The following is a 14,298-nucleotide window of genomic DNA, read 5'->3' as shown; positions in this document are numbered from 1 at the left end:
TAGATTCAGGTACTCATTTTATCGGTGACTCTGGAATACCAGTATGTTTGTTGCGCATGCTCAGTATCAACAAAGTTCACCAGGTCTCGGTTCAGTCAGTGATACTGTTGGGGAGAGCTTCTACGAGTTAAGATACGGATTACTCTCTTTTAATTAGAATCAGAATGACTGTCGCGCACATCTGAAAGTGAGTAACTTGTGGATCATTGCTGTCTCGAGACACAAACTTTTTAAACGATTCAGTCCGTTTAGGTGTACTGATTCAAGTCGTTCACTGAAAAGAACCAGTTCAAAAGAACGATTCGTTCACGAACTGGACATCACTAGTCTGTGTTTCACACAGAGAGTATATAAGAGAATACTGATTTTTGGATTTGGAAACAATAAAGCAATGTTACATATTTTAATAGAAAATTTTTTAGGCTCTGTCATGTTAAATTGTCAAATAGTGGTATAGCTCTGCAATTATTGGCATGCGATTTTAGGCTGGGCCAATAAATAACTTATCCAGATATGCTTTCAATATCAAATTGTGTCAATAACAAATGTCATGTCATTTAGTAGATTTGCAGCATATTTGCTGGTGTGCATTTGTCTGTGTTCACTTTCATAAAGTGCAACTATTTAGTTGGGTTCTAGCAGGTCATGTATGTGAATAATAACCAATTGCATTATTACATAAAGTTTTGGGTGCAATATTTTAAAAAAGAACGTATAAAAATGTAACTACTTTGTATTATACATCATGTCAGGACACGTTTATGTCATGGAAGGTAGAATAGAATCCTAATGCTACTGATGTAAATACAGCCAGACATATATCCTCTTGATAGCAGCAATTCATTTCTGGAGGACCACTGCTCTGCACATTTTGAATGTTTCTCTCATCTGACACAATCAGTTTAGTTCAAAGAGATCTCTACTATTGTGCTAATTATTTGAAGCAGGTGTGTTGAGAACGACTGATCTAGAGAACTTTTACTTCGCACACATTTGTCAGAAAGATGAACCTGAAAGTAGATTTTATATGCAAATAACAATTAGGTCAGACCAATACTTATATATCATATACATATGCTATAGACATTGTTCATTGTTCTCATGTTGTAGCACCACCTAGTGGACAATCTCTGCAATTTTTTGCAGTTGCTATGGATATAAATGGCATCAACTTTACCATACATGGTGGCAGACAAGGCACAGTATGTTGCTAATTGTTTAACCCTCTTTTTGGGCATCCTAATATGTTGTAGCCCTGATACAACCAGCATGTGTATATATAATTATGCCTCAATAGTTAGTCTGTCTGAAACTAAGCTGATTAAACCACATCACTGTGTGACACTTGCATTACATGTGAACGGCCCCTACGTTAATATGATTTTGTTTTTCTCTCCCTGTCTTGTCCTCGACCCTGAGGACAATGGGACAAACAGACCCAGTTCCGGTAGATGTGAAAGTCGGCACACCTCTGATCTACTGGTCGTCCATCAATGTGATGCCCAGCTGATGCCTGACCAACGACCACCGGCAGAACCCGCTTAATCTCCGCTTAATCTCCTTATCCGTTTATATGTGTGTATATACATATATATCTCCCAAGGGTTTTTCCCTCCTAGGACTTTTTAATTTTTATTTCCTCGGCTAAACAACCCGGGGTTTTGTTTTTTTTCTCCTAGGGGGTTTTTTAGCCCGGGGAGGTAGCCTGCTTGGGCTTAATTTAGCTTCTTCTCCTAGACGTTACATTAGTAATACGCTCGCTCATAATGTCGAGTCATAGCCGCAGCAAATTTGACTGCTTATGCTATTGTGTATTATGTTGTACTATCTGTCATTTTTCTGTGCTTTTACTGCTCCTATTAATGTAAAGCTGCTTTGAAACAATTGAGTATTGTGAAAAGCGCTATATAAATAAAATTGAATTGAAAAATTGAATTGAATGACCTAAAACACACACACACACACACACACACACACACACACACACACACACACACACACACACACACACACACACACACAGACACATTTATAAAAGCAAGCAGAAATCGCAATGATGGAGAATAAGACTTAATACTCACATATAACAATATACACAGGAATAACATTAAGAACCATTGATCTAGGGGAAAGTTAAGGTGACACCCAATGTTCTAGATGTAAATATTTCCGGAATGATGAGCCACAAATCCTCACAGACACTTGAGAACATAAAACAAACAGGCCCATCAGTTTAGTTGTGATCGCACACCATTACGCTTGACTCGTACATGGTAAATGCTGGTTGGCATGTTTTCTAAGATATGTAATTATCCTAATAGACCATTATAAGAATCTGAAAGCAGATGTTATGTGCAAAATAACAAGTAGGTCAGACAAATATTTATGTGTTGTATACATATGCTATAGTCATCGTTCTTTGTTCTTAGGTTATAGCACCACCTAGTGGACAATCTCTGCAATTTTTTGCATGTGACCTTGGCCGGGGTCTATACATATTTGTACCAAGTTTTGTGTTAATATCTCATTCCTATCATAAATGATAGCCATTTAAGTATTTGTGGCCCCGCCTCTTCGTACTTTTGACCATGGTGTTGCGACGACAAGTGCAAAGTTCAACTTTTTTTTGATAATTATTGATATTCAGTGTCTAAGGAATATTCCAGCACTGGATTGGTTCAGATTGGTCAAAAAACCTAGGACTAGTTCGCAAAAGTAGGTTTAAAAGAAAATGATGAATATCTAACAAACGATTCGACTGAGACAAATGCTTCTTGAGGAAAAGTTGTTCATTTTAAGTACCTCTATTAAATGATATGAAGATCTTGTTGATATCTGAAACACTGCATAATACACAATCACTTAAACACTGAAAAAACGTGATAGCGCCTCCCGGAGGCCGAATTTTTTCTTACTCTGCACAGACCTTCAAGGCCAAGAGACAAACAGGCCCAACGCGTTTCGTTTCGATCGGCCTCCGTTAACCCTGTCTCTTAGCTGCTTTTTCTTGATTGGCCGATGGCGGCCATGTTCTTTTAGCTACGCGAAATTACTTTTAGACATAGATAGGACCCTAGACCAGGAGCATCGGTGCCAAATCTCAAGTTGATTGGTCGCATATTTCTATAGTTACAGCCCTTCAAAGTTGAGGTGGTGTTATAGCGCCAACTAGTGGTCAAGCGGCGCAATTTTTTGCACGTGACCCCAGAATAGTCCCCTGTATATGTGTACCAAATTTGGTGTCGATACCTCTTTCCAATCCCAAGTTATAGCCATTTAAGTCCAAGAGGCTCCGCCCATTGGGGGCGTTTGGGCGTGGCTTTACGACGGTGAGTCGAAAGTTCAAATTTTTTTTGATAACTTTTGATATTCACACTCCAAGGAATATTACAGCACTGGAACGGTTCTGATCGGACAAAAAACCTAGGACTAGTTCGTTTTTCTTTTTTTCAACAAAATCGAAAATAGCGAAAAAAAATTCATGACGGAAATGAAATCGGAGATAAACGTTTTGTTCGTCTTGACGCAAGGATTCCAGTGATATAAGACACTTGACATTTGGACAAGATTGGTGGGAGTTATGATCATCAACGCGTTTGTTATCGCTATAGCGCCACCTATAGGCCAATCGGGTTGATACTCTATCAACCTCTCCCCAAATTGGGTCCTACCATTTGGCCAAGTTTCAAGTCTCTAGGCCTTACGGTTTGGGCTGCACGTTCCGTTTTACGGCAAAATAATAATAATTAATAATAAAAATCTTAACAATTACAATAGGGTTTCAGCCCTACGGGCTTGAACCCCTAATAAAAATCAGTACAAATACAATAGGGTTTCAGCCCTTCGGGCTTGAACCCCTAATAATAAAAATCAGTACAAATACAATAGGGTTTCAGCCCTTCGGGCTTGAACCCCTAATTAAAGCTGCAAGCAGCATTTACCGGGTTTCGAGCATTAAAGCACGTCAGAGACGTCAGACGTCGTCGACCAGGCTGATACACCACATCGCATGCAGAAAAACGAAAGAGATGGTCAGAAACGGTTCATACAGACTATGTATGCTTACACACAGGTGCACCTATAGGACAAATATGTCACGTCCTTAATGTTAAGTCATTCAGATAATTTGTTAACGAGAATTAGTTTTTCAGATTTATACCGTAACATACAATTCAGAAATGGCCGTGTTTAGTTGAACTACAAGGCCATTGAGTCGTGGTATGGTGCAATGGTGGAAACAGACTGCAGACGTGCACATAACACACACACAGCAGTGCAGCAAACCGCAAGGACCTACAGTGGACAGCAAACACAGCTGGAAAGATAATGCTTGACTTATTTAATGTCCTCCTTAATTGGGTTCTGATAATTCCAGGACTAAGCATAAGGCAAAACCTGGCATGTTTGGTATCGTTGGACTCTGCAACAATTCAGGACTGCTGTGAAAAAAGTCCCATGAAAATACGGTGACTGCAGCCAAAGTTGTAGGCATGTAAAATATGCGTCCGAAACTGCAGGCTCCCTCAGGTCCTGACAGCCATCAGAATTACCGAGTACCATGTCATTACGCATACGTTTGGTGAAGATACAACCTTAAATACATTAGTTATCAGCAAGAAAACGGCTCTCATTCAGTGAAATCTCTCCGCTCTCTACTCACTTCTAAGTGAAAATAACAAATAAGCACAGGGTGGCGCTACGACAAAATTGTGCATGCAACGTCAGCTCATACCTTTGTTACATCTAGCTAGTATCATGGCTGAACACTTTAGTTTAGTGAAAAAAACAGTTGTAAGACCATTGGGCTCGCTCAATGTCAAAGGTTTTGTTCAATTATGAGGCCAACGAGTGGTGCAGGCATATTATTTTTTGGGTATTGCCTCAGACTCTGCTCAGCCATCAGCGTATCAAATCTGGTGAAAAAATGTCATTTCGTTGCGGGGGTATAACCATTTATGTGTAAAAAACACAAAATTTTGAGGTAATTTTTCGTTTTTTGCAATTTTCTGCCATTTCTGATAGAAATTTTAACATAACGCCAATAGACTTTTTTGTTCAGAAGGTAATGCAATGTTCTTCCTATGGTCGTTTAAAGTCGATCGGAATAATCCTCGCAGAGTTATTCGCGCATGTTTTGTAAGTGCTATTTTTGCTGTGCAGAACTAACCGTAAGGCGAAACCTGGCATGCTTGGTATCGTAGGACTCGGAAACAATTCAGGATGCTAAAAAAATAACTCCCATGAAAATCTCTTGACCACAGATAAAGTTATAGGCGTGAAAGTTGCAACCATTGCATAATCACAGTATTTAGTGCTATTTTCCCCGTTATAGCGCCATCTAGTGTCCAATCGGTGAGCTTTTTATATCACGACCTTAGACCGATGGCCTACACATATGATTCAAGCCCCATGATGATATCTCAAACGCCTCTCGAGTTATGGCCGTTTAAATGTTTTAAGCTCCGCCCAGTTCGGTTTTTGGCCACTCCTTGCATGTTTGAATACAAATTTCAACTTTTTTTCGATAATTATTCATATTCACACTCCACAGAATCAATCAGCCTTGGTTAGGTTCGGATCGGGCAAAAAACCTAGGACTAGTTCGCAAAAGTATATTTGAATGTTATCGTCAATAACTAACGAACCGTTTGATTGACAGCAATGCTTCAAGAGGCAAAGTTTTTCGTCATGAGCCGATCTATCATATGATGTCATGTTTGTGTGTTTATGTCAAACGTCACGTGATACAGGCACCGAAATACGGTATTACGCCCCCTAGTGGCCAAATTACACCACAAATCTTACAGGCCTTCAGGAGCAGTACACGAAGAAGCACAGTGCGTTTCTTTCCGATCGACCTCCGTTAACCCTGTCAAATCAGTCCTCAACATTCATTGGCTGATGACGGCCATGTTTTTGGAGAAACACCAATGTCCTTCTAGACCCTCATGGTACATTGCACAAAGACACACCATACAAAATATTAAGTGTATCGGGCTAACGGTTGTGGAGTAATAGCCATTCCCGAGCTCAAGCCTGTTATAGCGCCACCTAGTGGCCAAAATCTGCATCTTTTTACTGTGACCCCGGACTGAGCTAGTACATATGTGTACCAAACCTCGTTAAGATATCTCAAACCGTTCACCAGTTATAGCCATTTCAGTGATGGTAGGCTACTTCCTGTATGGAGTTTTGGCGCCCCTTAGTGACCCTGAAGCGTAATTTCAAATTCTGTTCGATAATTATTTACCTACTCACTCCACAGATTTCTCCTGCATTGGAACGGTTCCGATCGGGCGAAAAACCTAGGACTAGTTCATTTTGGCTTGAAATGTATATTATGCAAATTAGCGGAAAAATTTGCATACCGGAAATGAAATCGGAGATATACATTTTTTAAGTTTGGAGCCAGGGATTACAATGAGACCAAACACTTGAGTGTATGATGTCCGGTTTAGGAGTTATGAGCCCCAACACGTCGAGCATTGCTATAGCGCCACCTATGGGCCGATTTGGCTGATTCACTGTATCTGAGTAGCCTGCTAATATACAACCAGTTGACCAAGTGGCAAGTTTCTACGACTTACGGTTTGGCCTCGGCAACGCGTTTTACCGTGGAAAAATAATAAATAATAATAAAAACCTTGGCAATTACAATAGGGTTTCAGCACTTCGTGCTTGAACCCCTAAATATAGCTGCAAGCAGCGATTACCGGGGTTCAAGCCATTTAGATCACAAGACGTTTAAGGACATGGCCATATAGATATTCTGCATTGTATATTGTACACACACGTGTTTACCTGAGAAAGGAGAAACAAGACTTAATACTGACATGGTTACACTCCCATTTGGAATGTAGTTTTTTTATAAAAAACAAAAAAATATAATTCTTACTGCAAATGTTGTGTAAGTGCCTCCAAAATTATGTTCACATTTCACAGCTATCATAAAGTGACATGAGTGTTAAAACTGATAATTCAGAACAATTGAAGTGTTAGTCTTTCACTAAATGTGATTTTAATGTTATAACAGTAAAATCATGAAGTTAAAGGTGCAGTGTGTAAATTTTAGCGGCATCTAGTGGTGAGGTCACGAATTGCAACCAATGGCTTAGTCTACTGCTCACCCCTCGCTTTTGAAACACATAGAGAAGCTACGGTAGCCGCCACCAGACAAACATGTCATCGTCAAAGACAACTTAGTAAAAAAATTAATCGAGTACCATGAAGGCTTTCTGTTTTATTTAGGTAAATAAAGTGAGGTATGCAAGTTATTAAACCATTTATATTTTATGGACAAAAGGAACATATACACAAACATGCTCTGCACATTTTGTATGTTTCTCTCATCTTAAACAGTCATTTTAGTTCATAGAGATCTATTTTGTAGGTCTTACTAAATGGTTGCTTGTTTAAAGGTGCAGTATGTACATTTTAGCGGCATCCACTGGTGAGGTTGCGAATTGCAACCAACGGCTCAGTCCACTGCTCACCTCTTGCTTGTGAAACGCATAGAGAAGCTATGGTAGCCGCCACCGGAAAAACATGTAATTGACAGACAACTTAGTTTGTCCGTTAAGGGCTTCTGTAGAAACATGGCGGCACAAAATGGCGACTTCCACGTAAGGGGACCCTCTGTGTATGTAGATCAAAACGTCTCATTCTAAGGTAATAAAAACATAACGGTTCATTATAAAAAGGTCTTTATGCACCCCTGATAATATTGTTTTGTATATTATTTTGCATTTCTGTCAAGAGGTCCTTCAAAAAATTACACACTGCACCTTTAAATCTTTTAGACATTTTTTTAACAAAAGTAATGGTTCTTATAGAACATATATATTCTTTGACATAGATATTATGTGCAAACATACAAGTATTTCAGATGACAGCCTCTGTCATATTATAGTAGGCCTAAAAGTAGTACTAAAGCTCTACATTTTTTTATATTTAACCACTGGTTATGTCCATACATAACTGATACAGATGTGTTGTTTATATCAAATGGAGTTAATAACAAATGATGTCATTAAGCAAATGTCAGTCAGATTTGCTATTAAGCACTTATTAGTGTTCACACATGTGCTGTGCTAGAGTAAGTTTTCAGCAAATCATTTACATTTAAAATAACCAATTGTATCATAACATTACAATTTAATTGCAATAATTCTATAAACAATTATTAAAAAACTTTATAAGATACATTATGACATGTTTATGTTCTGGAAAGTAGATTAGAATACTAAAGCTACTGATAACCAAATATATATTCTCTTTAGGTATGATTATTAGTTATTATTTCTAATGTTGGCCTATTATTGTTCTTTAAGGATCCACATATTTACAGCAATCTTTTTCATACCTTTAGGATTTGAGAAATTCTAAGACAACATTTGAAGCTTTATAACTTTATTGGGTTGTTTCCCACAGGTTTAGATTGATGCATGACTAGCCATTAGTTATGTAAAAACATTTAGGTACTTTTTACAAACAAACCTTAAAAAAACATTACTGGTGTACATATTAAGACAAAACTATGGCCCAGATATATTTAAAGGTAGGCCAGTGTAAGCTATTTTCAAGTAAGACAACTAAAACTTAAGCCTAAATTTTAGTCTGGAACTACACTTAAACCAATGGTCAGTAACATTAATCTCTAAGACTAGTATTCAAAGTTAGTCATACATTTTTATCTTCACGATTGAACACAACTGTTATTTAAATTATATTTAAATCCAAATAGTTAGACTGATTAGTGTTGGACTTTAAGGCGTCCATTTGCATGTTCATAATTTAGAGGAAAGGCAAAAGATACAAATATCTAAGTTCAAATATTTATTGATCAGATATGAAAAAGTTTAACAGCGCTGGGTCCTCTCAAGTAGCGAACAACCAGCTCAGGAAGTAACATGCTTATTTATAAAATATGTGACGTCGATCTTTCTTCAGAAAATCTCCACCCACAAAGGCCGTTCCCCTCGTCCATCTGACTCCATCACCACACCCAATTTTAGCCTGTAGGCAAAGATGGACACACATAGACAAAGAAAAACAAACTGTTCTCCTCTCATCCCTGGGAGCCCTGCAGTTCCTCTCCAGTACTCCTCCACTTTGAATAGCATGTTATAATGCTTTCTTAAAAACAAATCATTAATAAAACATTCATTTATAAAAAACATAAGCTGTAAGATGAAAGTGATTATTATGTAAAACATATTTCAATATCATGACATCATTTCATTATTTGTAAAATTGGTTATATGAATAAGGCACACATTAACTTCTTTAGATAGATAAACACATATTAAATCTTTTACTGCAATACTACTTCTAAGCAAACACTTTAATCATTATTAAAAACCATCTGTTAGGAAAGAAAACACACACACACAGACACACAGGAGATTCTGTTCTTCAAGGTTGAGCTGCCCTGCCCCCATTAGGTTATTCTATATGCAACCTTCATTTCATTGGTTAATACAAATTTATCAAAGACAACATCTTATATTTATTACATCAATTATTCAATGATTAATACTGATTAAGTAAGAAATACATTGCATATTTTATCCTGTGAACATTAAGGCATTAGTTAATGACATAGTCGCCTGTTTGCTTTCCCCCTCAGGCCTCTCTCTTATCTTGATCAATGCCAGGCGTAAATTCCTAAATTCCTCCTTGCAGCACACACACAAAAACTGGTAACTCTCCACTCTCAAACATAAACACCTCATTTCTACATAATAGCTCAGTGCATATATGAAACACACAATGTTTATAGAATAAAATGATCAATTAAAGAAATATAAAAATGGAACAAAATCAATTTCCACAGTCCTTATTTGGACATCTTTGTAACTTTAACACTTTTAGCAATTAGCAAGATTAATAAAACAACATAAAAATCCCACATTAGCCCTAACTAACTACTAATTCTTCAGACTATGTTTTTTATATTATATAGTTTTTTAAATAACATTACTAAAATATTAAAGGTATCATTTTTTATAACGAGTTGAATTTGAATCCCGAGCAGTTTTAACCTTACGGACATGTTACTATAACAACTACTCTAGGATGACCTTCGAAGAAACAAATAATTCAACATGAAGCTAAATCGTCAACAATGAAATCCAGCTAACTGAGTAATCCACGTATGAACGACAGACCCAGCAGTGAAGCACTACATTAAAAAGTCAATTCTATGCAATCCAGTTGAGAAAGGAGGATACATTTTTTTCACTAGATTTTAATACTGCTAACTGTGTTTTTAAAAATAAGTGGATAAAAAGTTACTGAAGTTGCAAAGGTAGTATATGGAACATCATACCAGAAATGATTTTTAAGAAATTGGGTGGTTTGGAATTTTTTTTGCGATACAATTTTGATATTAACAAGTTTCCCATAAAACTGTCAGGTTTCTATAAACAGGTTTGTTTTTCTTGGATGCTCATATATAAACATAACTTTTCTCCACATAGATCTGTTATTTGGAATAACAAGAATATTCTATACAAGAAACAGATCCTTATTTTACAGAATTTGGTATGATAATAATATAATATTAGTGAGGCAGTTATTTAAAGATGATGGTCACCTCTTTAATTATTGTGAATTCCTCAATCACTATAAGATTCCAGTAACTGCTAAGGAATTTGCAGTTGTATTTGATGCCATACCTAGTGGACTTATTCAACTCTTTCAATGTTATACATCTTATGATTGTAACTCCTTACATAATACTCAGTTATGTATTAATAAAGTAAATATTGTAGAAAAAAAAATTAATAACTTTTTATAAGAACAGAAATGTTAGGGTGGGGGAAAACAGGCAAATGGATCCCAGTGCGGATAACAAAAATGTTTATTTAACAGAAAATTAATGTACACAGACAATGGCACGTCTGGGCGCAAAGGCCACTCCGAGGCAGACGGCTAGGGCGAGGAGCACACACAGACACTGGGGAGACAAGCCACACACGTTCGGGCTCCGGCCAGACAAACGAACGGTGGGAGAGAGTATAGTACAACAGTTAATTAATTCCACAACACCACAAAATGTTCCACTGCTTACTGACGGGGTAAATGATCCTCTGAGGGGAAACAGGGTGAGATGAACCAATGCCGCGGTGAATACACCAGCCAAGCTGGACCGCGGCTGCAGGCCCTGAATGGGTACGCTGGACAGCGCCCAACCAACTGGCAGTCGGAGCTGAGGAGGAGAGCAGAGCAGTGGACAACTTGGAAGATAGCACTGCAGTCCTTAAACAGGAAGATGGAGAAAGCAGTCTCTATAACAGTCAGCGATCACAGAAACAGTATCTAGAGAATGATTCACAGTACTGACATTGACAAACTGATATTGACAAACGAACTTGCCAAGACACACTAGACACACAGGGATTAAATACACAGATCAGACGAGAGGATAACAAGCAACAGGTGAGGAAGACGAGAGGAGGCAATCACACTGAACAGGAACACCTGTGAGGGAAGCACACGTGAACCTGTAAAACACATACAAACACAAGACAACCACAGTACCAACAAGACAAAACCATAAATATATTTATATATATATACATACATATATAAATATATAAATATATATAAATATATATATGCATGAACAGAACACTAGACTAAACAAGACATAAAAACAAAGACTGGAAAATGCAAGGGAGCGGGGAAAAAATAACACACAATGACAAGAGAATACAAGGGAGCGGGGAAAAGTCACAAGACATGGGAAAAACGTGGTCTGATATGACAATATCAAAACCACGTTCTCCCACACAAAACATTGTACTGTCAGGACCCTGCCATACACAACTAGATATAATTACCAAACCAGATTATGGCAGAGTCCTCACAAGAAATGAATGTAGAAATGAATATTTGCCTAGACGTAAACCATACTAATCTGCAGTTCAACCTTTAAACAAGTTTTAATTTAAACTATTTGATTGTAATATTATAGTAATGAGTTTCTAAAATTAATATATATATATATATATATATATATATATATATATATATATATATATATATATATATAAATTGTTCATATTTTAATTTGAAAACAGAAGTGGAGATAATTAGATTTTAATTAGTTTTAATACGTTTTGATGATTTGATTATAAAATAAAATAGATATAGTACAGTAAATTCACAAAATAGTTTTTCATATAAACATAAACATCTAGAGCAGTACTTTTAACCCAGTGAAACGCAGTGGTTTCTCGAGACCCAATGCTCGGCACATTTTGTAGGATTCTCTCATCTGACACAATCAGTTCAGTTCATACAAATCTCTACTGATGATTAAAGTAGATTTGTTTAAAATAGAAGACTTTTGTATATGTGCAGAGCAGTGGGCCTCCAGGAATAACTTTGAGAACCACTGATCTAGGGGACAGTTAACGTAACACCCGTTGTTCTAGATGCAAATATTTCCGGAATGATGAGCCAAAAATCCTCACAGACACTTGAGAACATAAGACAAACAGGCCCATCAGTTTAGTTGTAATCGCACACCATTACACTGGACTCGTACATGGTTAATGCTGGCTGGCTGTTGGTCTCATGTTTTCTAAGATATGTAATTATCCTAATAGACCCTTATAAGAATCTGAAAGCAGATGTTAAGTGCAAAATAACAAGTAGGTCAGACAAATATTTATGTGTCGTATACATATGCTATAGTCATCGTTCTTTGTCCTTAGGTTATAGCGCCACCTCGTGGACAATCTCTGAAATGTTTTGCATGTTACCTCGGCCTAGGTCTATACATATGTGTACCAAATTTCGTGTTGATATCTCATTCCTATCATAAATGATGGCCATTTAAGTATTTGTGGCACCGCCTCTTCGTACTTTTGACCGTGGTATTGCGACGACGAGTGCAAAGTTCAACTTTTTTTTGATAATTATTGATATTCAGTGTCTAAGGAATATTCCAGCACTGGATTGGTTCAGATCGGTCAAAAAACCTAGGAATAGTTCGCAAAAGTAGGTTTATGAGAAAATTATGAATATCTAACAAACGATTCGACTGAGACAAATGCTTCTTGAGGGAAAGTTGTTCATTATAAGTACCTCTATTAAATGATATGAAGATCTTGTTGATATCTGAAACACTGCATAATACACAATCACTTAAACACTGAAAAAACGTGATAGCGCCTCCCGGAGGCCGAATTTTTTCTTACTCTGCACAGACCTTCATGGACAATAGACAAACAGGCCCACCGCGTTTCGTTTTGATCGGCCTCCGTTAACCCTGTCTGATAGCTGCTTTTTCTTGATTGGCCGATGGCGGCCATGTTTTTTGAGCTACGCGAAATTCCTTTTAGACATAGATAGTACCCTAGACCAGGAGCACCGGTGCCAAAGGTCAAGTTGATCGGTCGCATATTTCTATAGTTACAGACCTTCAAAGTTGAGGTGGTGTTATAGCGCCAACTAGTGGTCAAGCGGCGCAATTTTTTGCACGTGACCCCAGAATAGTCCCCTGTATATGTGTACCAAATTTGGTGTCGATACCTCTTTCCAGTCCCAAGTTATAGCCATTTAAGTCCAAGAGGCTCCGCCCATTGGGGGCGTTTGGGCGTGGCTTTACGACGGTGAGTCGAAAGTTCATTTTTTTTTGATAACTTTTGATATTCACACTCCAAGGAATATTACAGCACTGGAACGGTTCCGATCGGACAAAAAACCTAGGACTAGTTCGTTTTTATTTTTTTCGACAAAATCGAAAATAGCGAAAAAAAATTCATGACGGAAATGAAATCGGAGATAAAAGTTTTGTTCGTCTTGACGCAAGGATTCCAGTGATATAAGACACTTGACATTTGGACAAGATTTGTGGGAGTTATGATCATCAACGCGTTTGTTATCGCTATAGCGCCACCTATAGGCCAATCGGGTTGATACTCTATCAACCTCTCCCCAAATTGGGTCCTACCATTTGGCCAAGTTTCAAGTCTCTAGGCCTTACGGTTTGGGCTGCATGTTCCGTTTTACGGCAAAATAATAATAATTAATAAAAATAAAAATCTTAACAATTACAATAGGGTTTCAGCCCTACGGGCTTGAACCCCTAATAAAAATCTGAGCAATTACAATAGGGTTTCAGCCCTACGGGCTTGAACCCCTAATAATAAAAATCCATACAAATACAATAGGGTTTCAGCCCTACGGGCTTGAACCCCTAAAAATCAGTACAAATACAATAGGGTTTCAGCCCTAAGGGCTTGAATGCCTAATAAAAATCAGTACAAATACAATAGGGTTTCA

Source organism: Paramisgurnus dabryanus, chromosome 5, assembly GCF_030506205.2.
Source record: "Paramisgurnus dabryanus chromosome 5, PD_genome_1.1, whole genome shotgun sequence".
NCBI lineage: Eukaryota > Metazoa > Chordata > Actinopteri > Cypriniformes > Cobitidae > Paramisgurnus > Paramisgurnus dabryanus.
This window is presented reverse-complemented; position numbering follows the sequence as displayed.